Source organism: Oryx dammah, unplaced genomic scaffold (genome assembly GCF_014754425.2).
Source record: "Oryx dammah isolate SB20612 unplaced genomic scaffold, SCBI_Odam_1.1 HiC_scaffold_15, whole genome shotgun sequence".
Lineage (NCBI taxonomy): Eukaryota > Metazoa > Chordata > Mammalia > Artiodactyla > Bovidae > Oryx > Oryx dammah.
Genome location: NW_024070199.1, coordinates 36,649,213 through 36,675,886, shown reverse-complemented (window position 1 = coordinate 36,675,886; position 26,674 = coordinate 36,649,213). Strand labels below are relative to the sequence as shown.

The 26,674-nt window shown below is 42.1% G+C and overlaps 1 pseudogene; it reads left to right on the top strand.

The window, feature by feature from the left end:
• Nucleotides 1–14,770: 14,770 nt before the first annotated feature.
• Nucleotides 14,771–24,657, top strand: LOC120874073 (annotated as a pseudogene).
• Nucleotides 24,658–26,674: the final 2,017 nt, after the last annotated feature.

Here is a 26,674-nt window from a genome sequence, read left to right as displayed (position 1 = left end):
TGGATCATAGAAAAAGCAAGGGAATTCCAGATATATATCTACTTCTGCTTTATTGACCATGTAAAAGCCTTTGACAGTGTGGATCACAATAAACTGTGAAAAACGTACTGAAGATGGCATACCAGACCATCTTACCTGCCTTCTGAGTAATCTGTATGCAGGTTAAGAAGCAACAGTTAGAACTGAACATGGAACAGCAGACTGATTCCAAATCAGGAAAGGAGTAAGTAAAGGCTGTATATTGTCACCCTGCTTATTTAAATTATATGCTGAGTACATCATGCGAAATGCCCAACTGGATGAAGCACAAGTTGGAATCACGGTTGCTGGGAGAAATATCAATAACCTCAGATATGCAGAAGAGACACTCTCATGGCAGAGCATGAAGAGAAATTAAAGAGTCTCCTGTTGAAAGTGAAAAGGGAGAGTGAAACATCTGGCTTAAATTCCACATTCAAAAAATGAATATCATGGCATTTCGTACCATCACCTCATGGCAAATAGATGGGGAAACAATGGAAACAGTGAGAGACTTTATTTTTAGGGGCTCCAAAATCACTGCAAGTGATGCCTGCAGCCATGAAATTAAAAGATGCTTGCTTGTTTGAAGAAAAGTTATGACAAGCCTAGCCACATTTTTAAAAGCAAAGACATTATTTTGCTGAAAAAGTTCAGTATAATCAAAGCTATTTTTCCAGTTGTCATGAATGGATGTGACAGTTGAGGCATAAAGAATGGTGAGTAATGAAGAACTGAAGGTTTTGAACTGGGTGGTGGTGGTGTTGGACAAGTCTCTTAAGAGTCCCTTGGACTATACGGAGATCCAAGAAGTCCGTGCTAAAGGAAATCAATCCTGAATATTCATTGGAAGAACAGATGATGAAGCTGAAACTCCAGTACTTTGGCCAACTGATGTGAAGAACTTACTCATTAGAAAAGACCCTATTACTGGGAAAGATTGAAGGCAGGAGGAGAAGAGGATGACAGAGGATGAGATAGTTGGATGGCATCACCAACTCGATGACATGAGTTTGAGCAAGATCCAGGAATTGGTGATGGACAGAGAAGCCTAGCGTGCTGCAGTCCATGGGATTGCAAAGATTCAGACATTACTGAGTGACTGAACTGAACTGAACATACCCCTTAGCAAATGCTATTTGTAACTGTCATGTTTCTGCAGCAAGATGGGTCTCCCCAAAGCCCCATATCCATAGTTAGTCTGCACCCATGCACAGAAGTCAGTGCCTAGCATTCACAAAGCATTCAGTGAGTTCTGATTGCAGGGGGACCTCTATTTTGCCAGACATAGAGGAGCAAAGCACACATTTATTATCCTGTCTCAAACAACTTGAAAATAGAAGAGATAAATGAAAGAGCAATTTTTTACATCCAATGTCAGGCAGCAGAGAATGGATTCCTGAGGCAGGGAGCAAGCAAGGTGAGTTCTACAATTGTCCCAACTCTTAAAATAGTTTCCAACACATATATGGAAGTGCTATCTAGGCAGAAACACACAGTCTCCCAAGAAGAAAGATTCGAGACTCTAGATAGTTAGAGTTCACCGGAGAGACCTACACACAGATAACTGTGTGAGTGTATAGGTGATACCCTTCCAGTTTACAGCAGAGAGTTGATAGTACTGGTCAGGATTATGGGGAACAATCCTTGAGTCTCAAATTTTGCCAACTCTAATGGTGTCCCCACCACCACCATGGAAAGTACTCATAATTCCCATGACATCAGTATAGCCCTGAAGACAATATTGCCTTACTAGTGGGGAATAGTAAACCTGGTCTAAAGGCTGGTCTTATATCAGCTAAAAAACCTGAACAGCAAGCCTTCAAATAATACAATTGTTTCCAAGAAATTAACAGTGTCTGCAAAGAGTGCCATGAATAATTTATAAAAATTAAGAATATCCAGCATCCAAAGGGTAAAAATTGACACATCCAATATCCAACTTAAAATTTCCATATAAATTGTGAAAATATTTGTCCTACATCAATCAAAATATTGTAAAGTATTTATCCTCTAATTAAGATAAATATATAAATTTAAAAAGAAAAAAAATTTTTCCAATGTGTAAGAATGCAAGAAAATATCCAAAATTAGGGGGAAATTAATTAGTAAAACAAAGTTAAGATATATATTATATAATTAGCAGGGAAGGACATTAAAATGCTCCCTAGAACAATAATCTTTAAAGTCATGAAGCTGAAGAATAGTGAGTATGTTAAATAGAGACATGGAAAATAGGAATGAAAAGAGTGTGGGAAAAAATTAATTGCCCATCACAGAGATTTGAAACAACTTTAAGAATACTGAAATATATGTAAATGGAATCCCACAGGAAGTGAAAAAAGGAGAACAGAGAAAAGAACTTCATAATTACTGGCTGAAAATTTTCCAGATATGATGAAAGCTTTAAACCCATTAACACAGAAGTTCAATTAACTCAAGGACTAGAAATAGGACAGCTATTCAGAGATGCATGATAATTCATTGTTTCAAACAGTCAACCAAAGAAATGACCAGAAGGAAAAACAGACACAGTAGAACCAAAAATGGGAAAGACAGCAGATTAGGCATATGAAACAATGTTAGCCAGAGGACACTGGCACCACATCTTAAAATGCTGAGAGAAATATAATTAACTCAGAATTCCACACCCAAGAAAAATACATATCAAAAACAAGATAAAATACTTTCTCAGACATACAACAACTATGAGATTGCATTACCACCAACAACCAATGTAACAAGAAAATTTTTTACTAGGCCTCAAATGTGAGATCTCCATAATTCTAGCCATCACATTCCTTCAAAAGACCTTGATAAGGACAAACAAATATTTAAGTAGAAATAGTCATTGTGTTTCTACCTGCTTCGAGAAAGTATTGCTAACTCCTCAGTTCTGGATCTTGCAATGCTGGTGGACTAGATGGAGAAGTGATGTGAACAGAAATAAACAAGTTGAGACAGGTAGGTCAGAATGTAAAGTAACAAAGACAAGATATTTAGAAGCTGAAAAATTGAGAGAGATTTGGGACCTGAGCTGGAAAAGCAGTTTTCAAACCACATTGGGTCATGTGGTGTGTATAATCCTCACTTCAGTCCTTAGAAGATCTCTAATGACCAGTCTGCCTTTTATTTCTGGAGCACAGTTCAGGTTCATCTAGATGTTTCTCATTGCTGTTCCTTTCTCCTGGCTTCCACACTGTGCCCAGCAATTCAGCCTAATCCATTCAGAAAAGGTTTGTTCTTTTAGGCAGGTGATGCAAGTTACCTACAAAATGATCTATTCTCTGATTCTCTTTCAAAACTGAAAATAGTTTGTTAAATAGCCATGAGCACAGTAGCTACAGGACTGCATTTCCTGCCCATCTGTGCTCTTAGTCATGACAGGTGACTGAGATGCATGGAGAATCTGTAAGAGGGATTTCTATAAAGACTGCTTTCAAGGAGCTGATTTAGCTGAGAGATAGGACTCTTCCCTTCCCTACTTTCTTCCTAACTGTTCTCTGGATTTTAGTTGTGACGGCTGGAACTCCTGCAGTTGTATTGGACAATCATGTAACCTTGGAGATGGATACCACCCAAGCTCTGCCTGGCCCACCTCCAGCTTTGTTTCAGTGGGAGAGAAAAATGAAGTTTATCTTGCTAAAATTACAGTTGTTTTAGTTTTTTGCAACGTGCATCCAAATTTAATCCTGATACTACTATGTGTTTAATATGATATAGCCTTATTATTTCATTGGGTTTAGTGAATATACTTATGTTTTATATTTATCTATATTTTTATTTTATAAATTGATTAATCAACCATTATGCCTAAATTGTATAAATGCAAAATTATGATTAAAAGCATGCTTTTAGATTTTGAATTTTCATACTTTCTTATCTTCTTTCCATTCTTGTTTTCTCCATATTTGTACGCCTGGGCCATGTCCTCTCTTATAACTTGATCCATATCCATATCTGCAGGCTAAAACAGACTGAGAGCTGTGTGTGGAGAACCAAAAAAGAATGAATTACAGAGACATGAATGAAGGATGGTGGCCCTTGTTACTCATCAGGAATGTTCTTCAGTAGGATCACATCCCCCTGCCCTTCTGCATGCCCACCACCCCCAGGTTTGCCATGACCATGGAAGATACTTCAGCCCGTGGAATTTGAGTAGAGTTGATATGTCACTTCCAAATGGAAGTATTATTTTCTGTCTCACTAGCTGGAATGCAGATATAATGACAGGAACTGGAGTAGCCATGTTAGAGCAAAGGTAAGCAGCACAGGTGTAAGATGTGACAAGAAAGAAGTGGGCCCTCATCTCTGTGGAGAAACCTGTACTAACATTATATGACAGAGAATTGAAGTTGTATTGTATTTAAGGCAATGTTATTTCGGATTTGATTACAGTCATTGAACCTGTAACCTAACAGTCAGAATAACTGATCTTTGTGTTAGTCTTGTCTTGACATTATGGTCTTCATGAGACAATATCTACTGATGTATACTTAGAAGTGAGTCAAGTGACAGCCCTGTCTTCTGGAAGCTTTGCTCTAGTGTGGGATTCAATAACTGAAGCAAGAACAAAGCCACATGGAAGGAGAGATTCATGATCCTGTAGGAACCCTTGGGAAGGGAACCTCAATCAGTCCTGATCTCAGGAGGTTGCTTGAAGCAGGGACCATCCTCTCAGTCTCCTCATAAATAGGCCATGGTGCCAAGTTTCATGTAAAAGTGATTTATTTCAAATTCCTTCCAGAGTGTTTTCCCTTCTGAGCCAGTGTTTAAGATATGTGTTTGAGACCCTGTTTGAGAAGATTTAAATGCCCCAGGGCAACTAACCCAGTGGGCCAAAACTACTGAGCCTGAGTGACCTAGAGACTCAACTACATCGGGAGAATCACAGGATTGAAAACCCAGTGCACTGCAATTACAGAGGAGCCCCTGCTCGCTGCAAATAGAGAAGTCCTGAGCAACAATGAAGACCTAGTGCAGCCAAAATTTAAAAAAAAAAAAAAATCTCGCAGAGAAACCAGTGAGGTCTCAGGGGAAGCAGGACATGAAAAAAGGATGAAACCAGTCTGGGTCTGATATCATGCAACTCATGGAGAGGGAAGCAAGAGCCTGTTTTCACAGGGAACTTGGTATGTAAGTTGTGCCTCAAACGTGTCCCAACCCAAGGCTACGGAGCTGGGATTTCACTCTCCCACTAGTGCCTCCCTCTCATCCTTCAACTAACACCCAGCTGGTGTCTCCAAGCCCTTGTATTAGATCCGCCAAAGACAAATCAAAGGTGACACGAGAAGCAAAAAACACCAAAGCTCAGGAAAATATAACCTCAGAAAATGTATAGATTTCTGTGCCCGTTCTGGCATATCCAGCATCATATCTGAAATCCTGTGAGTCTAAATAGCTCCATGGGTCTCTACATGTAAGTATTAAAAAAAAAAAAAAAAAAAGCTTTTACTCTATATAGTAGTATAGTTGATTTATAGCATCGTATTAATATTAGTTGTATGAGAAATTAATTAGCTTTTAATCTGTATAGTAGTATAGCTGATTTATAGCATCATATTAATATTTGTTGTATGAGAAATTAGTTCCCTTATACATAGACATGTATCCATTCTTTCCTAGATTCTTTACCCATACAAGATATTACAGACTATTGGGCAGAATTCCTGTGCAATACAGTAGGTCTTTGTTGATTATCTATTAAATAAAGTAGTATAAATATATTAATCACAAACTCTCAATTTATCCCTCTCCCAACTTTCCACATTGGTAACTATAATTATTTTTTTAATTATTTTTTTTTAATTTTTATTTTTACTTTATTTTGCTTTACAATACTGTATTGCTTTTGCCATACATTGACATGAATCAGCCACGGGTGTACATGAGTTCCCAATCCTGAACCCCCCTCCCACCTCCCACCCCATATTATCTCTCTGGATCATCCCCATGCACCAGCCCCAAGCATCCTGTATCCTGTATCGAACATAGACTGGCGATTCGTTTCTTACCTCCTAGTATACATGTTTCAATGCCATTCTCCCAAATCATTCCACCCTCTCCCTCTCCCATAGAGTCCAAAAGCCTGTTCTATACATCTGTGTCTCTTTTGCTGTCTTGCATACAGGGTTATCATTACCATCTTTCTAAATTCCATGTTTATGTGTTAGTATACTGTGTTGGTGTTTTTCTTTCTGGCTTACTTCACTTTGTACAACAGGCTCCAGTTTCATCCACCTCATTAGAACTGATTCAAATGTATTCTTTTTAATGGTTGAGTAATACTCCATTGTGTATATGTACCACAGCTTTCTTATCCATTCATGTGCTGATGGACATCTAGGTTGTTTCCATGCCCTGGCTATTATAAACAGTGCTGCGATGAACATTGGGGTACCCGTGTCTCCTTCAACTCTGGTTTTTTCAGTGTGTATGCCCAGCAGTGGGATTGCTGGGTCATAAGGCAGTTCTATTTGCAATTTTTAAGGAATCTCCACACTGTTTTCCATAGTGGCTGTACTAGTTTGCATTCCCACCAACAGTGTAAGAGGGTTCCCTTTTCTCCACATCCTCTCCAGCATTTATTGCTTGTAGATTTTTGGATCACTGCCATTCTGACTGGTGTAAAATGGTACCTCGTTGTGGTTTTGATTTGCATTTCTCTGATAACGAGTGATGTTGAGCATCTTTTCATGTGTTTGTTAGCCATCCGTATGTCTTCTTTGGAGAAATGTATATTTAGTTCTTTGGCCTATTTTTTGATTGGGTCGTTTATTTTTCTGGAATTGAGCTGCAGGTGTTGCTTGTATATTTTTGAGATTAGTTGTTTGTCAGTTGCTTCATTTACTATTATTTTCTCCCATTCAGAAGGCTGTCTTTTCACCTTGCTTATAGTTTCCTTTGTTGTGCAGAAGCTTTTACTTTTAATTAGATCTCATTTGTTTATTTTTGCTTTTATTTCCAGTATTCTGGGAGGTGAATCATAGAGGATCCTGCTGTGATTTATGTCAGAGAATGTTTTGCCTATGTTCTCCTCTAGGAGTTTTATAGTTTCTGGTCTTACATTTAGATCTTTAATCCATTTTGAGTTTATTTTTGTGTATGGTGTTAGAAAGTGTTCTAGTTTCATTCTTTTACAAGTGGTTGACCAGTTTTCCCAGCATCACATGTTAAACAGATTGTCTTTACTCCATTGTATATTCTTGCCTCCTTTGTTGAAGATAAGGTGTTCATCAGTGTGTGGATTTATCTCTGGGCTTTCTATTTTGTTCCATTGATCTATATTTCTGTCTTTGTGCCAGTACCATACTGTCTTGATGACTGTGGCTTTGTAGTAGAGCCTAAAGTCAGGCAGGTTGATTCCTCCAGTTCCATTCTTCTTTCTCAAGATTGCTTTGGCTATTCGAGGTTTTTTGTATTTCCATACAAATTGTGAAATTATTAGTTCTAGCTCTGTGAAAAATACTGTTGGTAGCTTGACAGGGATTGCATTGAATCTGTAGATTGCTTCGGGTAGTATACTCATTTGCCTATATTGATTCTTCTGATCCATGAACATGGTATATTTCTCCATCTATTAGTGTCTTCTTTGATTTCTTTCATCAGTGTTTTATAATTTTCTATATATAGGTCTTTAGTTTCTTTAGGTAGATATATTCCTAAGTATTTTATTCTTTTCGTTGCAATGGTGAATGGAATTGTTTCCTTAATTTCTTTTTCTACTTTCTTATTATTAGTGTTAAGAATGGAAGGAATTTCTATGTGTTGATTTTATATCCTGCAACTTTACTATATTCATTGATTAGTTCTAGTAATTTTCTGGTGGAGTCTTTAGGGTTTTCTATGTACAGGATCATGTCATCTGCAAAAAGTGAGAGTTTTACTTCTTCTTTTCCAAATTGGATTCCTTTTATTTATTTTTCTGCTCTGATTGCTGTGGCCAAAACTTCCAGAACTATGTTGAATAGTAGTGGTGAAAGTGGGCACCATTGTCTTGTTCCTGACTTTAGGGGAAGCGCTTTCAATTTTTTACCATTGAGAATAATGTTTGCTGTGGGTTTGTCATATATAGCTTTTATTATGTTGAGGTATGTTCCTTCTATTCCTTCTTTTTGGAGAGTTTTTATCATAAATGGATGTTGAATTTTGTCAAAGGCCTTCTCTGCATCTATTGAGATAATCATATGGCTTTTATTTTTCAATTTGTTAATGTGGTGTATTGCATTGATTGCTTTACGGATATTGAAGAATCCTTGCATCCCTGGGATAAAGCCCACTTGGTCATAGTCTATGATCTTTATAATATGTTGTTGGATTCTGATTGCTAGGATTTTGTTAAGGATTTTTGCATCTATGTTCATCAGTGATATTGGCCTGTAGTTTTCTTTTTTTGTGGCATCTTTGTCAGGTTTTGGTATTAGGGTGATGGAGGCCTCATAGAATGAGTTTGGAAGTTTCCCTTCCTCTGCAATTTTCTGGAAGAGTTTGAGTAGGATAGGTGTTAGCTCTTCTTTAAATTTTTGGTAGAATTCAGCTGTGAAGCCATCTGGACCTGGGCTTTTGTTTGCTGGAGGATTTCTGATTACAGTTTCAATTTCCGTGCTTGTGATGGGTCTGTTAAGCTTTTCTATTTCTTCCTGGTTCAGTTTTGGAAAGTTTTACTTTTCTAAAAATTTGTCCATTCTTCCACGTTGCCCATTTTATTGGCATATAAATGCTGATAGTAGTCTTTTATGATCGTTTGTATTTCTGTGTTGTCTGTTGTGATCTCTCCATTTTCATTTCTAATTTTATTGATTTGATTTTTCTCCCTTTGTTTCTTGATGAGTCTGGCTAATGATTTGTCAATTTTATTTATCCTTTCAAAGAACCAGCTTTTGGCTTTGTTGATTTTTGCTATGGTCTGTTTTAATTCTTTTGCGTTTATTTCTGCCCTAATTTTTTTTTTAAGATTTCTTTCCTTCTACTAACTCTGAGGTTCTCCATTTCTTCCCTTTCTAGTTGCTTTAGGTGTAGAGTTAGGTTATTTATTTGACTTTTTCATAATAATAATTATTATTATTGATGGAGGGAAGTGTCTAGGAACTTTTTGGTTCAGGGTCTGTGCTTGTGAGAGTGCAGTGGCCAGGGAAAGCAAGCGTGATAAAGACTCATTTGAGATGATGGTAAATTTTGAGAAGGACCTGGCCATGCAAAAAGCAGGGAGAAAAACATTCTAGATGTGGGAAGTAGCCCCGGCTATGGACCAAGGTAATCAAGTTTAATGAATGGCTACTGTTCCACTCCAACCTTCCTTCCATCCTTGGAACTTGGCCTACAGGTCAATCACCATGACCTCATCCCACACTTCAGTTGTGAGTTAGCAGCAATGAGCCATGTTAGCCTTCCCATGAAGGGAGAACCTGGAGTTATCATGAGACTGAATATGCTCTGGACTCAGGGAAGTGTACGCAACTAGTTATCACCAGGAACATCAGGTGCCAGGGGCACCACCAATGCCTCTGACTATCTTCATGTACTTGTTCTCAGAAGTAGAAATGCCAAGGAACTGATAGAGCAAAGAAAGAAATAATGTCTCTTGTTTCATCTAGTCCTGTGATTCCCATGGCCCTTTGACCACACTGCTCTCTGCCCAAAAACTCTTTCCTCTTTGGCTTCCTCAAAGGTGGCTTGTGAATTACATCAGCACCTGACTGTGAAGCCTGGTGGCTGGAACTCAACTCACAATCAGCTGGGACCCAGAGATGCCCAGCCTTGTCCTGAGTTTCTATCTTTTTTCCCCAACCAGATTCATAAAGCAAAGTCCCTAATAAACATAAGGGTGATGGTAATTCTCTTAAGGCCTTTGAATATCTAAGGTCTATTTGGAGCATCAAAGAGAGAGCATATTCCCCTGCATCCAGGCTAGTCTCAGACCTCAGCTTCCCTCAGCCAGGGGTTCCCTGAGGAACCATAAGACACTTATCTAAGTTGTCAGAATGCTGAGAAGAGAATGCTTCTCACTGTGAATGCAGGTTCATGTTATCCAGTCATCCAAAGGTCTGTGTTGTCTGAATGAGGATTGGGAGCTCTGGGGATTCTGAGTTGGGAGTGAGTCATCACCACCTACATGACGGCCTCCTAGGGTCACTAAAGCTGGGGCTCCCCATTGTGCCTGAAACCCAGAAGAAACAGCCTGCAGTATTGCTTTCCTGCTGCTACAAGAAGGTAGGTATGCTGATAAAATCAGAACCAGACTTGAAGGGCAACGGGAAAGGAACTTCCACCCTGGTGCCTGCAAATATCTGATATCTGCCCAGCTTGGATGCAATGGAGTTTTCTCTCATCTTACCCTTCCTGGAAGTCTCCTAGTCTGAGAACCAAGGTTCCTGGGACCCAAGTCTTCACTAATGTACCTGCAGCTTTAGAGTGGGTCATACAACCCAGGGTTCAGTTTCCCACCTCTTGGATGAGGGAGACTGGACTTGCTTCACAACACTTGTTCCAGACTGAAGTTCAGTGCCAATCAGTGGACAAGGGGCTCAGAGGTGCATGTTGCTGAGGATGCTGAGGCTGCCTCTGGTAGACAGGTGGCTGTAACTGTCTGATGATGTTTATGGGTCCTGGGATCAGAACTGGGAGTGGGAGACCACTTGGCACACAGCTGCTGTGACACCGAGGAGCTTATACGTCTTGCCCACTGGAACTTACCATCATTTAGGTTCTGTGGGATGAGATCAGGTAGTTATAATTCAGAAGTTACCTATGGGGAAGTTTGTAGATTCCTCAGCAGAAACCCATATTAGGCTGATGAACCATCTCTGCTAAAAAACTCGGGGAACTAGATATGCCAGGACTCTTAGACAAATTTTGTAGTATTTTAAATACTATTTAAAGTAGGTCATCTTTTGAATGACCTTCCATTTGCTCTCTGCCTTAGGATGATAACCACCATTAGAGTAGAAACAAAGGGCTCTAGGGGAGGCTGTCACTCTCCCTGTGACTCAGTAGGACCGAGTACAGCTCTCTCCCCTCCACATCTGGAGCAGCAATTCCAACAGGAAGGACGTGACCTCCAAGTTTAACCAGAAGATTCAGGTAGGTCTGGCCCTCAGGTGCACTATTCTTTTCCCAGCGCTTCTTCCTTCCCTCCTGCGTCCTGTGCAAGCTGCCCACCTCCTGGTTCCTGGGTTCTGAATTCCTCCTCCCTTCTCTTGCAAATATCCATGCAGTCCCACCTGTGGCTTCCTCTCTACCCAGGCCCAATCCCTCACATGCAGATGGCACGAAAGAAGGGAAAACCAAGGATGGGTCTGCCCAGTTCATTCTTCTAAAAATGTCCACATTCCTTCTGCTTCCAGACCCTGTCCTGAATCACTAACATCTCCAGCTAGTTGACTCAACTTAGCAGGGTAATGAAAATGCAGATGTGGTAGGGGTGGTAAGTTTGTCAGGTGCAGGGGACAGTTTTCAGATGACAAGAGATGAGTTGGAGGAAGGAGCATGTGGTCCTCCAACCACTCATTCACTGGGGACCTTCCTGAATCTGCTATCATCTTGGGCTCATCAGGGTATCTCTAAGATAAAAATTTCAAAATGGACTTTCTATAAACTTCTTACTACAAAACGATTTCAAACATAAAAATATAATAAAGAAGAGTGTCATAAATGCTATATTTTATCATTTTTGCATCAATAAGTACAAAACTAACCTCTTAGTCCCACCAGTTGTCATTGACTGGAGACTATGCAACATCAAAGTGATGGCCATTTGAGTTCTCGGTGAAGAAATTCTTGACTTGCATCAGTCTTTCTCTTTGCTATCTTCTCACATGTGGTGGTTGAAGGGAAGGAGGAAGAGGGAGAATAAGAGAAAAATAGGAATAGGCTAATCCCTTTATGAGGGACCACCAACAAAAATCCATGTCATCCTGGGTACCTCCCAAACGCCCTACTTCCTAATACCATCACACGGGGAGTCAAGGGTGGACATAATTCAATCCATAGCAGCTACGCAGATCTGTTTTTATATCAAGACAGACACTCATTTCATTCTCTCTTTTGCTTCTTATTTATGTTTCCTGAAGTATTTTAGTACATTTCACAAAATGTACATAATGAGTATTTGGCGTAAAATAATGGGATGTTAAAAAAATGCACTTTGTTCCCAATAAAATTAACATCTAATATCCAGTCCATGTACAAATTTCCCTGATTCTCAAAAAGCAGTTTTCACAGTTTATTGAAAGAATGTAGTCATATGTTGCACTTGGTTGATCTCTTTTAAGATGAAATAACTGTTCCTCTCCCAATTTTAATGCCATTCATCTGTTCAGAAACTGGGCGGAAGCAGGGTGGATTGTCGTACACAATGTCCCACTATTGGGTTTAGAGCAGGAGTTCACAATACCAGCACAGTGGCTCAGGACCAGTACCAGTCCTTGGTATATTAGGAACCTGATTTCCACAGAAGGAGGTGAGCTGCAGGCCAGTGAGTGAGGCTTCATCTGTCTTATAGCCGCTTCCCATCACCCTCTCATCAATCCCAGAATCGACATTCTAGCTTGTTTTCCTGGAACTGTTTGTAGTTACATGACCTATGCTTAATAGAAACAAAATAGCATAAATATTGATGATTATTTTCCTTTATCAGCACTCAGAATGGTGAGTTGGTGCCCTAGCCACCTATCATAGTGTCAAATAAGATGTTGCCTGTTAACATTTAGACACATTTGGGCACCTTAAAATTAAATATTAAAAAAATAAGATCATGGGATCCAGCCCCATCCTTCATGGTAAATAGAAGGATAAAACGTGGAAGCACTGACAGATTTCTTCATCTTAGTCTCTAAAACTACTGTGGATGGTGCCTGCAGCCATGAAATCAGAGGACGTTTGCTTCTTGGCAGGAAAACTATGAGAAACATAAACAGTGTGTTGAGAAGCAGAAACATCATTCTGCACAACAAACTGATAGATGTTTGCCTTTTCATTTGGATTCTTAAACTTTCTGTCCAATCCCCACTGGGTTTCAAAGTGCCTTAGCGTTCCGGTCCTTTACGATTACCAAGATTATTTTGTGCATTTCTTTACCCAGTCCTGAAATCAGCCATCTCTTTAAGAATCCATGTATCGTCTGATGGGAAATGCATTTAGAAGCTATATGTTAGACCTAAGAATAGTCACTGTTATCATGTTGTCATGGCTTATGGGCTTTACACTGGTCAGAGTAGGAAGGACACATTTTCCTTAAAAAAATAAGATAAAAGGGAATATAATTATTTGGTACAAACTTATGCTTTCAGTTCTAGATTTAAGACAGCAAGGTTTGAATTAAACTTCTTTCTGTTACATGTGAACCTCTTTTTCTAGCCATTGAAAGGCTTACTTCAGAACATTAGTATTAATTATTGTTTTGCTTTTACCTATTAACATGCATATGATTCTGTCACAATAACAGAAGTTATGAGGAACAATAAGTTGTTGAATATAATTTCAGATTTCTTTCCTGTTTTTCTTTTGATATTCTTTGGTTTTGTTTTGGATGCCAGTATTTTTATTTTTCCTTAGAAGATATTCCATGCTGAATATAGTCAAAATTCTGAATTTTAAAGCTACTTAAGTAATGTGTTGTTATGGGCAGCTAGTCACCAACTTGATACAATCAGATTCATCAGTCTCTTTTTTCTCAATTTGTTCAGTTCAGTTCAGTCCTTTCAGTTGTGTCCATCTCTTTGCAATGCCATGGACTGCAGCATGCCAGGCTTCCCTATCCACCACCAACTCTCGGAGCTTACTCAAGCTCATGTCCATCTACTTGGAGATGCCATCCAACCATCTCGTTCTGTCTTCCACTTATCTTTCTGCCTTCAATCTTTCCTAACATTAGGGTTTTTTCCAATGAGTCAGTTCTTCCCATCCAGTGGGCAAATAATTGGAGCTTCAGCTTCAACATCAGTCCTTCCAGTGAATATACAGGACTGATTTTTTTTTAGGATGGACTGCTTTGATCTCCTTGCAGTCCAAGGTACTCTCAAGAGTCTTCTCCAACACCATAGTTCAAAGGGCATAAATATGTGCCATTTGTCAGTGACGTCACATTCCCTCTGTTGTGATTTAACCACCAGAACTGAATTTAAACAACATGCAAAAATGAGAATTAAGTCACAGTGCCCCATCTAAATACACCTGGCAAAAGGAGAGGCTGCTGTTGTATTCAAGGGACAGGCATGGATTGATCTCATGCAGGAATAGGCACTGGGAGTCCTGGATGAGTCACTAAACACGATTGTCTTTACTTTGGCTGCCACAGTAGTTTTGTCTTCTTTGATTGGGAAGACATTTCAAAATTATTTTTTGTATGTTTGGTTTGGCAGACAAAATTTTTCATAACATAGACCTTATGGGGAAATTATATCAGAAATATATCCATTTATCTTCAGCAGTTAAATTTTGTTGGCTTGTATATCCCTGATGATCTTTCTTTATAAATAGGGAGGAAACACACATGTTCATTGTGCATTAAGTCTCTTTGTAAATCAACCAACATGAATTAAATTCCTCTCTGTCCCCACTGCACTCCCAACTCTAGGTGAGAAATAAAAACCTGCAGAGACTGAAGGCTGATTCTAGCACATTGCTGTGGAGATTTTGCTCCCATTGTTTTTTTTGGGAAAAAAATTAGTTGCTAACTTTAAAATCAGTAGATTGTACATAAATATCCAAACTTCCAATTCTTCTGAAAACATGGCCAAGTGGCCTGCTTTCCAGCATGGGTGAAGTGGAGGAAAGGCTGCTCCCAGTGGTAAGGCCTGTGTGGCCGAAGGTTTAACTTGGCCAACTAGTCCTAGTATCATATCTCCTGCCTTCAGGGACCATGACTTTGTGAACTAGACTGCTAGGTCTTTTAAGATAAAGACTACTTCGTCTTCATCAGCTTTGACTTTGAAGCCTTTAACCCAGAACCTAGCACACAGTTCTTCCTTGTGCGTTTGTTAGATGCTATAAAATATGCTGTGGATGCATATGACATTTCTTCCAATACTGAAACCATGCAATTGAAGTACTGCTCTGTCCTAAATCTTTGATGCAGCCTGGCATCATAGGCGCCCGTGATGTCTGCCGTTAGACCCACTACCTAAAGCCAGTTGTATGTCCCTGGGCTGTGCCTGAAGTCTTCACTTTGCCATTTGACAACTTATCCTCCTAGCAATCTCCTCCTCAATGAAGACAGCAATGCATATCTCATGAAGTGGCTAGGAAGATGACATGAAACCAAGAAAGTTGAGCATGGCCCTTAATATCCATTTTTATGGTGTTCTTAGCAGTTTTTTCTCCAACTAGGCAAGGTTCTTCATCTTCTTAGATGTCCATACAGATCAGTTTGATTTTCAAGCCAACCTTCAAGGAAGAGATTACAGTTCAATTGTCTGTATTCTGTGAAGCTTCAAAATCCACTCAGCAAGGACACTGATGAAGATAAAGATTTTATCGAGACCTTTGTGTTTTTTTTTTTTTTCCAGAGCTATTATTGGCCTAAAAGGCTAAACTAGGGCATGTCAGAGCATATATAACTAGGGACTCCTGGTCACCACTACATGATAAGAACCCAAACTTCTCTGAGTATTTGGAGCCAGGATAGAAGCATGAATTGGCTTGTGCTCCTCGACCTAGTGGCCTTCTCAGATTGCAGATTCATATAAGTATGGAGACTGTAAGTCACATCATCTTCCTTTCTGTGATTTTTCTTTTCATCTGATTATTCTTCTACTCATCAGGTTTAGAACAGAATGGAATACTTCCCTGACAATCTTAAAGTTCAGCCCTTAAATATTGATAAGTACCTTGCTATAGGAACTCTGAGAACTATGGTTCTTGGTGTAGATTTGCATAGTTGCACAACTCTGGGGTCCAGTCACGCCATGACCTATTGAAAATGGAACTCCTTGCAATTGTTCAGTGCACAGTCAATGCAAATGTACGTGTGGTCCTGGGGAATAGCACTTTTCTAGGTTTTATTTAGCATGTTCTTTGTTCCCTCTCTACTTCAGTGTGTATATCTCTATATCTGCATGTCTGTATCACTATCATTTATCTCTCCATCCCTTTGGAAGTCTCTGTGAGTGTATTTCTCTCTGTGGTGTTTTCTTTTAACTTTTCTTTTAATTTTCTACAATTCCTGAACTTGTTCCCTATCTCCTGGATACTTCTTTTAACTCTCTCTTCTCTTTTAATTTGGAGAAAGATTGGGAGAGCAACTTATACACCGTTTTATATCTGACAAGCAGTATGACCACAGCCAATTCGCAAGCCTCTTGCCTTTCAAATTCCTCCCTTGTAAAGAGGACAGGAATCCCCCTTCTACCTCCTTCCCTGAGCTTCTATGAGAAGGATACAGTGGGGTGGCAAAGGCAATGCTAGTGGCTGTCATTGTTGAGACTTCCTATTTATCAGGCACCTTATATCCATCACTTCACTTATCCCAAAGATATCCTATTTGGAGGGTTTGAATCGTTACATTCCACCATTTTACTGAAGGGGAGAGTGAGACTCCACATGGTCATATGGCTTACCCAACATTACAGAACAGAAGCTTTATTCAAACCTATGTCTTTGCCATGGAATATGCATAAAATTCTTATAATAAGGTGACTCATAAAAATGAGTGGAAAGTACAGAGTGCCATTACAATGACAGTTATACTTTAACACTGACATCTAATTGTAGCATTTTCTTTGTCAAATGTTCGGTGAAAGAATACCTCTAAGATATTCACCCCTGAGGAACATCATGGATGTGAGTGTTCTGGGAGGACGGTGCTCCACAGTGCCCCCTGATGCTCTAGCCTAGCACTGGGGCTCATCTGGAGATGCCACGTGACATGTTGGGGCTAGGGCTCCTGCAGGAGGCAGAAGCACTGGGCAAAAGGGGCCCCATGCGGAGGAGAAGGCACTCTCATCCTCAACTCTTGGTCTTGGTGACTGGGCCCAGAAATTACCAGGTGGCAGGTAAACATCCATTTCTGTGTCAAAGATGTGTCATTAGTTTGAGGGAAATTGTTCCTTCTGAGCAGAAGGCAATGATGACCCACTACAGTACTTCTGCCTGGAATAACCCAAAGACGGAGAGGCCTGGTAGTCCATGGGGTCACCAAGAGTCGGACACGACTGAGCGACTTCACTTTCACTTTTCACTTTCCTGAACTGGAGAAGGAAATGGCAACCTACTCAAGTGTTCTTCCCTGGAGAAACCCAGGGACGGTGGAGCCTGGTGGGCTGCTATCTATGGGTTTTCACAGAATCAGACACGACTGAAGCGACTTAGCAGCAGCTGCAGCTGCAGCAGCTCCTTCTGAACTAAGGGAGTCAACTAGTTACAGATGATGAATGAACCATTTCTGATCAGAAGGTAGAACTAACTGCAAAGCAATTGTGAATAACAAGGCAGAGTAGTTCAGTTTCCACAGATGCAAGAACCACAGCAGGAAAAAGTTACTGAACCCGTATTCCATGTAAGGCCATAAGAATCTAACACAATGCTTACTGTTTTTAGATAAGAAAAAGGGCTTATTTGTCTTCAATAATGCCCATGTCAGCCTGAGAGATAGGCAAAGAGTAAATACATGTCAAATGAATGGGTCACTTGTGTGGCGTTGATTGAATGTGGTCTGAGTTTAGACTTAGTGCCTGGGGTTGATCAAGAAGGACCTCCTGGAGAAGGGGGTGCTAAGGCTGCGTTTGAAAAGACTACAAAATTTCTCAAATGAAGGCACCAGGACTTCCCTGGGTGTCCAACAATCTTGGATGTCCAGTGGTTATGCCTCTGCACTTCCAATGCAAGAGGTACCATTTCAACGCCTGGTCATAGAATTAATAACCTGCATACAATGTAGCACAGGAAAAAAAAGTGAAATAAAATGCAACCACCTCTGTGATCAAAGGCTGTGAGCTTCACAGTGGTTGGAAAGTGATCTCAAGAGATATATGACACCCAGATGGAGACATCAGTGTGGGAACAGAAGGTAGCCAGGTCTGCATTAACCCACTCCCTCCTTCTCCATGTAGGTGCTCTATGTGGGTAAAATCACCATTGGAACACACCCTCAGCAATTGCAGGTTATCTTTGACACAGGAGCATCTGACTTGTGGGTGCCCTCCCACATTTGCCCCAGTCCAGCCTGTTGTGAGTACAGACACCCCCTATCCGGACCATCTTTCACTTGTCCTGCTGCCCTGTTTCCACCCTTAGCACCTCATGATACTCATCTGTTGTGTCTGCAGCTACACAAGTTAGGTTCAGATATTACAAGTCTTCCATCTTCTGGTCTATTTAGACCTTCTGGATTGCCTATGGATCTGGGAGCATGAAGGGATTTCTTGCTTATGACACCATTCGGGTAACGTGTAAAAAGAAGCTGAGTCAGGACTGGCTATGGGGTGACCCCTGATTGCAAAATAGATGCAGGACCATTTGGCAGGACCCCTCCTAGACTAACTCCCATAGACATTGGCCATCTTACCGACAGAATCCTGTCCCTGGGGAGGCAGTGCCCGAAGTGACACATGAGCAAACAGATTAGCTAACCCAGAGAGTGGCTTGAGGTGTGGACTTGCAGCTCCTCTGCGCATGAGCAGTTCAAGATTCATTTTGCTGGGAGCAAGAAGGGGGGAAAAAACACCCACTTTTATATTAACAGACTGTTCCATCCACTTTCAGGTGATAACTGGTTTAATTCTGCAACAACCCCACAAAGCAGGTACTCTGATTAGCTCATGAGACATATGAGGAAACTGAAGTACAGATGGCAAGGGCCTTGCTGGGAGCACACGTGGTAAAAGGTGGAGTTAAGCTGGCTATTCAGGACTGAAGTTGCTGTGGGGTGTTTGGGGACAGGATAAAACTGATCTGGGGATCCTTGGGGCAGTCAAGGGCTTCAGATATCCAGAGGGGGAAACTGGAGGCCTGAGAATTCAAGGGGTCTTATAAATGAGTTCTCACTCTAGAGGATCCTTGAGAGTCTAATAAACCTATGGCCTGCCTCCCGCAAAATACTTGATTAGTTCACCTCTCTCTCTTTCTCTCTCATACACACTCACAGAAATATACACATATCCCCAAAAGTGAATTCCCCAGGCAGTAATTTTATAGAACCCTGCAAGCAAGATTGTGTTTTTGGGTTCTCTCTTACCGGACAGATGCAGAATCCACAGCACATGAGAGAGAATGCAGTCCATTCCTGTCATTAGGTCACAGTGATGCCAAAGAGAAGGCTATCTTGCTCTCGATTGTTTTGTCCATAAGGTGGCACCATTGCGACCTGGCCTGACTCTTGGTTGCCCTGCCCCACCTGAACAGAAGCCACGAGGCCAATCTGACTCACTCAGGTGATGATTTTCAGAGGGGCAGATGTTTTAAAATTCACAGCCTCTCTCAAATGGAACCCAAATTCCCCTTCCATCTTGCTCTAACCATCTGTGGGCGACCAAAGACAGAGCCCAGCCCCAATTCTTCTCTGAGGATCTAATGGCAATGCACCCCAGCCCAGTCTTAGCCCCACTTCACGTATCTGTAAGTGGGAACACTCTTCTCTCCCACAGATTGGGGACCTTGTAAGTACTGACCAGCTGTTTGGTGTAAGTGTGGCAGAATACGGGTTTGAGGGCAGAAGATTTGAAGGTGTCTTGGGCTTGAACTACCCCAACATATCCTTCTCTGGAGCCATCCTCATCTTTGACAAGCTGAAGAATGAACGTGCCATTTCTGAGCCTGTTTTTGCCTTCTACTTGAGCAAGTAAGTCTGGGATGTACAATTCCTTTCTCCAAATTAGCTGTAAGATGGTTTCAGTTGCAAAAAAATTATAGAACACTTGATAAAGAAGTATCCGGAGAGTAATATAACCAAGGATAAGTATCCCAGGGCCCCACCTGGCTTCACCACTGGCTTTTATAAATAAAATTTTATTGGAACACAACCCTACTTCTGGGCTCAAGACCAATAACTTGGTCTAGGGGGCTGAGTTATGAGGGAGGCTAATGGATGGCAACAGGAAACAGTTGAAGGAAAAAACAATACGATTTGCTTATGAATTTGATAAAGAAGGAAGGAGAAGGATGGTGGATATCTTTCCTTCCTCATTAGCATTTCACTGGGAGCCCAAGACCAGCCACCCAATTTGCAGGAGCCAGTGAAAAATGAAAGTGTGGAACACAAACAAACATATGGTACCCTTTGTTCAAGAAATATTAGGCATTTCAAGACAGGGAGAACAGAGGTTGGGTCCCTTCTGAGTGTGCGGCCCTTTGGACAGTGTAGGTCACAGGCCAGTGGAGCCAACTCTGGGTGACCTGAACCCACACCCTTAGAACTCCCAGGCCTTGATTTTCCTGAAAAATGACAAGGTGGACACTGGGAAAGCCAAAACACTTCAGCACCCTGTCCTCTGAGGGTGTCTGAGCACTCAGGTCACTGGAGGTCCAGGGCATCTTTCAAAGACATAGTGGGTGGAGCTCAGACAAGTGATTCAGCTTCTAACCTCCTCTGTGCCACTCATGAGACAGTAACAGACCTCAGTCTGGATCTCTATCTCTCCTAGACGCTATTTCTGCATCTGTACATAGGGACCTCATTAGGGCCTTGATGGGTGGACCAGCACAGCTTTCAGACAGTGCTGTTGTTACTGTCCCCCAAGGATTCCACCCTCCCTCACTCCTCTCTACAGAAACAAGTGGGAGGGCAGTGTGGTGATGTTTGGTGGGCTGGATAACTGATACTACAAGGGAGAGTTCAATTAGGTACCATTTATCCAAGCAGGCGACTGGAGTGTACACATGGACCAGTAAGCCTCTTCCTCTGAGGGTCAGCCAAAGTGATGCTCCCAGTACTGTACGTGGACACAGGCAGACACACACAAATGCATTCTCAGACACACACTCACACAGACATATACACCACCTTCAACGACAGAGATAGACACACAGACACATGGAAACACAAAAGCAGACACATATAAACATACACAGAAACACATAAAAACATGCATAGCTAGTCTGAGCCACACAAGCACACACAGAGACACATGAAAACACACATACAAACAAACACACAAACACATAGATACACAAAAAACCCATGGGTTCATAATCCCCAGCCCTTGTGAGCATGTCTTGACCATGGTCCTAAAACGCACCAGAGAGGTCTGTGTAGCTGGGAGAAGGCTACACCCACTGCCCTTTGAGGTGGGGAGTATGGTTAGAGCACCATACAGCGTGGTGAACAGAGGATCAGGGAGAATATCTCCAGCCTGAACAGAGTTATGATAAGATGACCAACTGTCCAGGGCTACCTAGGACACAGGAAGTTCTCAGTACAGATAAATGGCAGTTAAAAAACAGGGACAGTCCTGAGAAAATGGGGAAAACAGGTCTTCTTAGGGAGCAGCTACCCAGCAGTGGAGGGAGGTTGCCTGCAAACTTAAGACATGAAAGCAACTAAAAAAAAGACATGTCAAGTTTTTGGGCACAGTGGGGGGCAGGAGCCATTACAGAGAATCAGGAAGGTGGGATCCAGGAGTGACCTGAGGACAAGAGGCATAATTGATAGGATTCTGCGTGATAACCTCAGACAAAAGCTGACCTCTCCTTGGGAGTTTCTGTGGGTTAGTCATGTATTTCCTGGCCAGGGTCTAGGGTCTGAGCTGGTTGTAAGAGCAGTGCTGGGAGACACCCTCTCCCAGAGGAGCCCTTCTCTCCCCTACTATGAGAATCTGCTTCCCCTGTGAATCTCCATCTTCACTCTGTGTGACCCGTTATTTGTTCTCCACCAGATACAGCTCTCTGGAGGTTTCTTATTGTTTCCTCAGTCTTCATTCACTCATTGAACAGACAAGCATTGGGCATCTATTGTGTGCCAGGCACTTTAGAGTGGCAAGGAGAATAAAACTCACCCTCACATCTAAGAAGGCAGATGTAAATGAAGTGACTCACCACATAGTGAATTGTGACTTTGGTACATGCTAGACATGAGGAGGAGAAGGCAATGGCAACCCACTAAAGTACTTTGCCTGGAAAATCCCAGGGACAGCAGAGCCTAGTGGGCTGCCCTCTTTGAGGTGGCCCAGAGGTGGACACGACTGAAGTGAGTTAGCAGCAGTAGCAGCAGCAGACATAAGGAAGGATCTACACAGAGTGACTAACACAGGAGATTGATAAACACCGGGGGAAAGACCTCCAGAAACAATACAATTAAGCTAGAATCTGGAAGATGAGAAGAAATCTACTAGTCAAAGGGGAGCGGAGTCTTCTAGATAGGAAGACCAACTTGTGTCAAGGTACAAAAATCCTGGTGTATTCAAGTACTGCCTTCGAGAATGTCAAGAAAGCTTCTGTGTCAAGAGCAAAGGAAAAGAGGGTGAGAGACAAAGGGCTGTTTATGATACAGTCGGGACGGGGACAACTCTGGGGAGACTCAGAGTGACCTTGAAGCCTGCTTTCTTCCTTTGTCTCTCAGCATCTCCATGAGAAGAAAGGTTATTGTTTGTTCTGGTGGCTGCAAGGCCGTTGTTGACACCGGGGTATCAGTGATCAAAGGCCCAAGAACACTGGTCAATAACATACAGAAGCTCATTGGCACCACACCACGGGGTTCCAAGGTGAAGGGTCATGCCCCAGGGTCACTCCCAGTCTCCTCACACAACAAGGATCACCAGGGCCAACCTCTCACCCTCTCTCTCTAACAGCACTACGTTTCATGTTCTGCGGTCAATACTCTGCCCTCTATTATCTTCACCATCAGTGGCATCAACTACCCACTGCCAGCTTGAGGCTACATTATCAAGGTGAGGGGACAATACTGAAGGTTGGTTCTCAAACTGGAGCTTGGGCTGCCCCTTGGGCTGCTGCTGGGAGGAGGGCGCCCTCTGGAGGCCATGTCACACCATTGCAGATGCAGTTGAGCCCTGTGGCTGGGCCAGTGCCTCCCACAAAACTAATCACTTGAGAGTAAAGGGCCGTGTGGGACACTGATCTTCCTGAAATAAATGTAGACAGGCCACACCATATGGCATGCTGGGGGTCAGAGAGGGGAACACTAAGGTCCTCAGTCCTCAAAGAGCTTCAATTCAGTCTGAACCCTTAGGTGCATGAACATGAAATTCAGCACTAGCAGTCCCTGAAATATGCCATGTTACAAGGAGAATGGCTGGGGTCAGTCCAAGTGTGATGTCCCAGCATAAGTTAACAGTCTCCCTTCCCTTCTCAAAGTTTTCCTGGTTTGAATGATAAGTTACATGGTCAGCCTAGTTCTCAGCTGCATCTTCCCCTTGCTCCGGCCAGGTACCCCCTTTGTGAGTTGGGGTTACCAAACCCTCTGTGGGGAGGTTGGATGCTAATGTGAATAAAGAGTACACAGTGACTATTCAGCCCCGGCATGGGGTGGAGGCTTCATGTCAGCTCCCAGTGGGAGTTCAGAGCAGACTGATGGGCTCAAAGAAAGCTTTGAGGAAGAGAGGGAATTTCAGGAATTCTAAAATCAAAAACTCATGGAGGGTTGCTTGGTTCTAGGCAAAACTGCACTAGATTCCATGCAAATGGCATCTCAAGGTGGTCTGCACTCGGTCACTGGGGCTTACTAGTGGTGATGAGGGCTACAGACTGACCAGTGGAGATGAGGAACAAGAGTACATTACCCAACAAAGCCTGGAGTGGCCAAAGAGGGTGCGTGTGGGCTGAAGGAGGATTTGCAGTGTCCCTGAGTTAAGTCTTCAAGAAAGTGTTGTGAGCACTGCTCTATTTAAGATGGATAACCAACAACGAGTTGCTGTGTAGCACAGGGAACTCCGCTCAGTTATGTGACAGCCTGGATGGGAGGGGTGTCTTTGGGACCAGGATACCCAGATACATACCGTTGAGTCCCTTTACTGTCCACCTGAAACTTAGACTATTGTTAATCAGCTATAATCCAAACCAAAATAAAGTTTTTTAATAAAGTACGGATTGTGGGGATACAGCAGGAGAACCAGCATTCTCTGCAGAGAAAACAAGGAGCAGGAGTCAGAAGGAAAGAAACAGGGACTAATGAGAGCTGTGGATACACTTGTTCTTTTCAAAAAAATTATACTGAAGTGTGGCTAATTTTCAGTGTTGCTTTAAGTTCTCCTGCACAACAATGTGACTCAGTTATACACATAAAAAATATTTTTTTCTTATTCTTTTTCATGTGGTTTATCACTGAACATTGAATACAGTTCCCAATGCTCTACAATAGGACTTTGTTGTTTTTCATTCCTCTGTTTCCCCAACTCCCAGTCCTCCAATCACCACACCCTGCCTCATGGAAACCTCATGTCTTGGCCCTCTGGTTTTGGATGAACTCTCATATCCCCTGCTGCTGACAAAACCCCTTGATACTTACCAAAAGAGGGAAATAAAACAAAGTATTTTGCTGCATCTTGATATTGGTGGGAGTCACTGGTAAGGGTTCATGCTGACTGGTGTGTGTCTCTGACTCTCCCAGGATTCTAGAGGCTGCTGCTATATCACCTTTAAGAGAACACTGTGAGTCAATCTATAGAGACTTGGGTCCTGGGTGACGTCTTCCTGAGGCTGTATTTCTTGGTCTTTGATCAAGGAAATGACAGGATTGGCCTGGCACAGGCAGTGTAAATGCTTGGAGTGGTTCAGGATTCAGTAAGGACTCTCCTAACACACACTCACTCACACTTTGGGCACTGCTGCCCAGGATTTTGGTGAACTGTATTTGGTGGTCTGCACACCTTATTCTCAGTAAAGATTAAAGGGTTTCACTCTTAATGGTGCTGAAACAAATGGTTGCCTCTGTTTGTGACTGGGAGTGCAGTATCAAGAACCAAGTCTGAATCAAAATTGAGAGGAGCCCTACTCCAACTGGCCTTAAGGAAAAGAGAGACTCACTGAAATGATTCTGGGAATTAAGGAAACAAGACTCAGAGCAAACACAAAGATCTCAGTGACTGGACCCAAGAAATCAGAAGTCATCAATTCTCTCTTTCTCACCCTCGGTCTTTCCCTTCCCACTTCTTTGATGGTGTTAGCCTGACATCTTTCTTCCCTAAGACTTCCCCACCTAGTGAGGGAGTCCAAGCTACCTGCCCTATGGCTTTATATCCTGAAGGTATCTCCTAGTAAGGCAAGAAGCTCAGAGCCATTAGAGTTCCAGGGTGTTCCCTGAATGACCCACCACAGTTCACATGTACAGCCCTAGATCAGCCATCCTGTCAGGGCCATAGTGTCCTATGACTGGCTTTACATGGTCATTGGACCTGACACAGCAGCACACATGATTGTCAATTTCCTCCAGAACTACATGACTGAAGCTGGGGAGAGGCAGCCCCAAGGATGGCGACTGGAGGATGGTCTAGGCCATGGAGGAGTTTGTGATGACCCACCAACTTCACCACCTCCTCATTCAGAGGAATTATAAGGGGTAATGAAATAGACTCTCTTCATCCCATCTCAGATGATCTTATCACTGGACTTCTCCTCCAGGGGATTTTGAGTGAGGTATTTCATGCAGAGCTGGTTCCCTCGTGTTCCCACACCCCAGTCACCAGCTCTCTGCCACATATGCCTGCTCTGTCCTTTCCAGTCCTACTTGGTAACTGGTAGCCCCATTGGATCCCTGAGCCATCTCCCTCCTCCAGGGCCCAGAATGACCCTTCCTTGGCCTCCAGTCCTGCTGGGGAGAATGCAACGCATGTATCATTGGACCCAGGGTACACAGAGCCTTCAGCCTTTCTGAGCTTCCTCCAGGGGTGGAGCTATAAAGTATTTGCTTGGAGCTGCCATGGTTAGGCACCTTTGCAGTGGAAGCATCCGTTCTTTCCACCTGGATCCCTCAGTGCATGCCTCAGATAAGACAGCAGGGATCAGAGGCTGATTTCCTTTTAGACTGACTGGTTTGATCTCCTTGCTTCATAAGGGACTCTCAAGAATCTTCTCAAGCACCACATTTCAAAAGTTCAGTTCTTTGGCATTCACCCTTTTGTATGGTCCAGATCACTCATCTGTACATGATTACTGGAAAAATCATAGCTTTGACACTGCAGACCTCTGTAGCAAAGTGAGTCTCTGCTTTTTAATACACTGTGCAGGTTTTTCATAGCCTTTATTCCTTCCAAGGAGCAAGTGTCTTTTAATTCTCTGTCTGCAGTCAAGGTCCATAGTGATTTTGGAGCCCAAGAAAATAAAATCTGCCACTGTTTCCACTTCTCCCTCATCTATATGCCATGAAGTGGTGGGACTGGATACCATGAATGTTGAGTATTTTTTTTTGTGAATAGTTGTTTGAATGTTGAGTTTTAAGCCAGCTTTTTTTGATCTCCTCTCCTTATCAATTGGTCTTTAGTTCTTTGCTTTCTGCTATGAAGATGGTGTCATCTTCACATCTGTGGATGTTGATATTTTCCCAGCAATCTTTATTCCATCTTGGGATCTATGCAGTCCAGCATATTGAATGATCTTTCCTACATACAAGATCAATAAGCAGAGTGAAAATGTGTACCTTGCCTTGTTCCTTTCCCAGTTTTAAATATTTTAGTTGTTCTGTGTCTGATTCTAACTGCCAATTTTTGACCTCCATTCAGACTTTCAGGAGACAGGTAAGGAGATCTGCTACTCCCATTCTCTTAAGAATTTTCCTCAG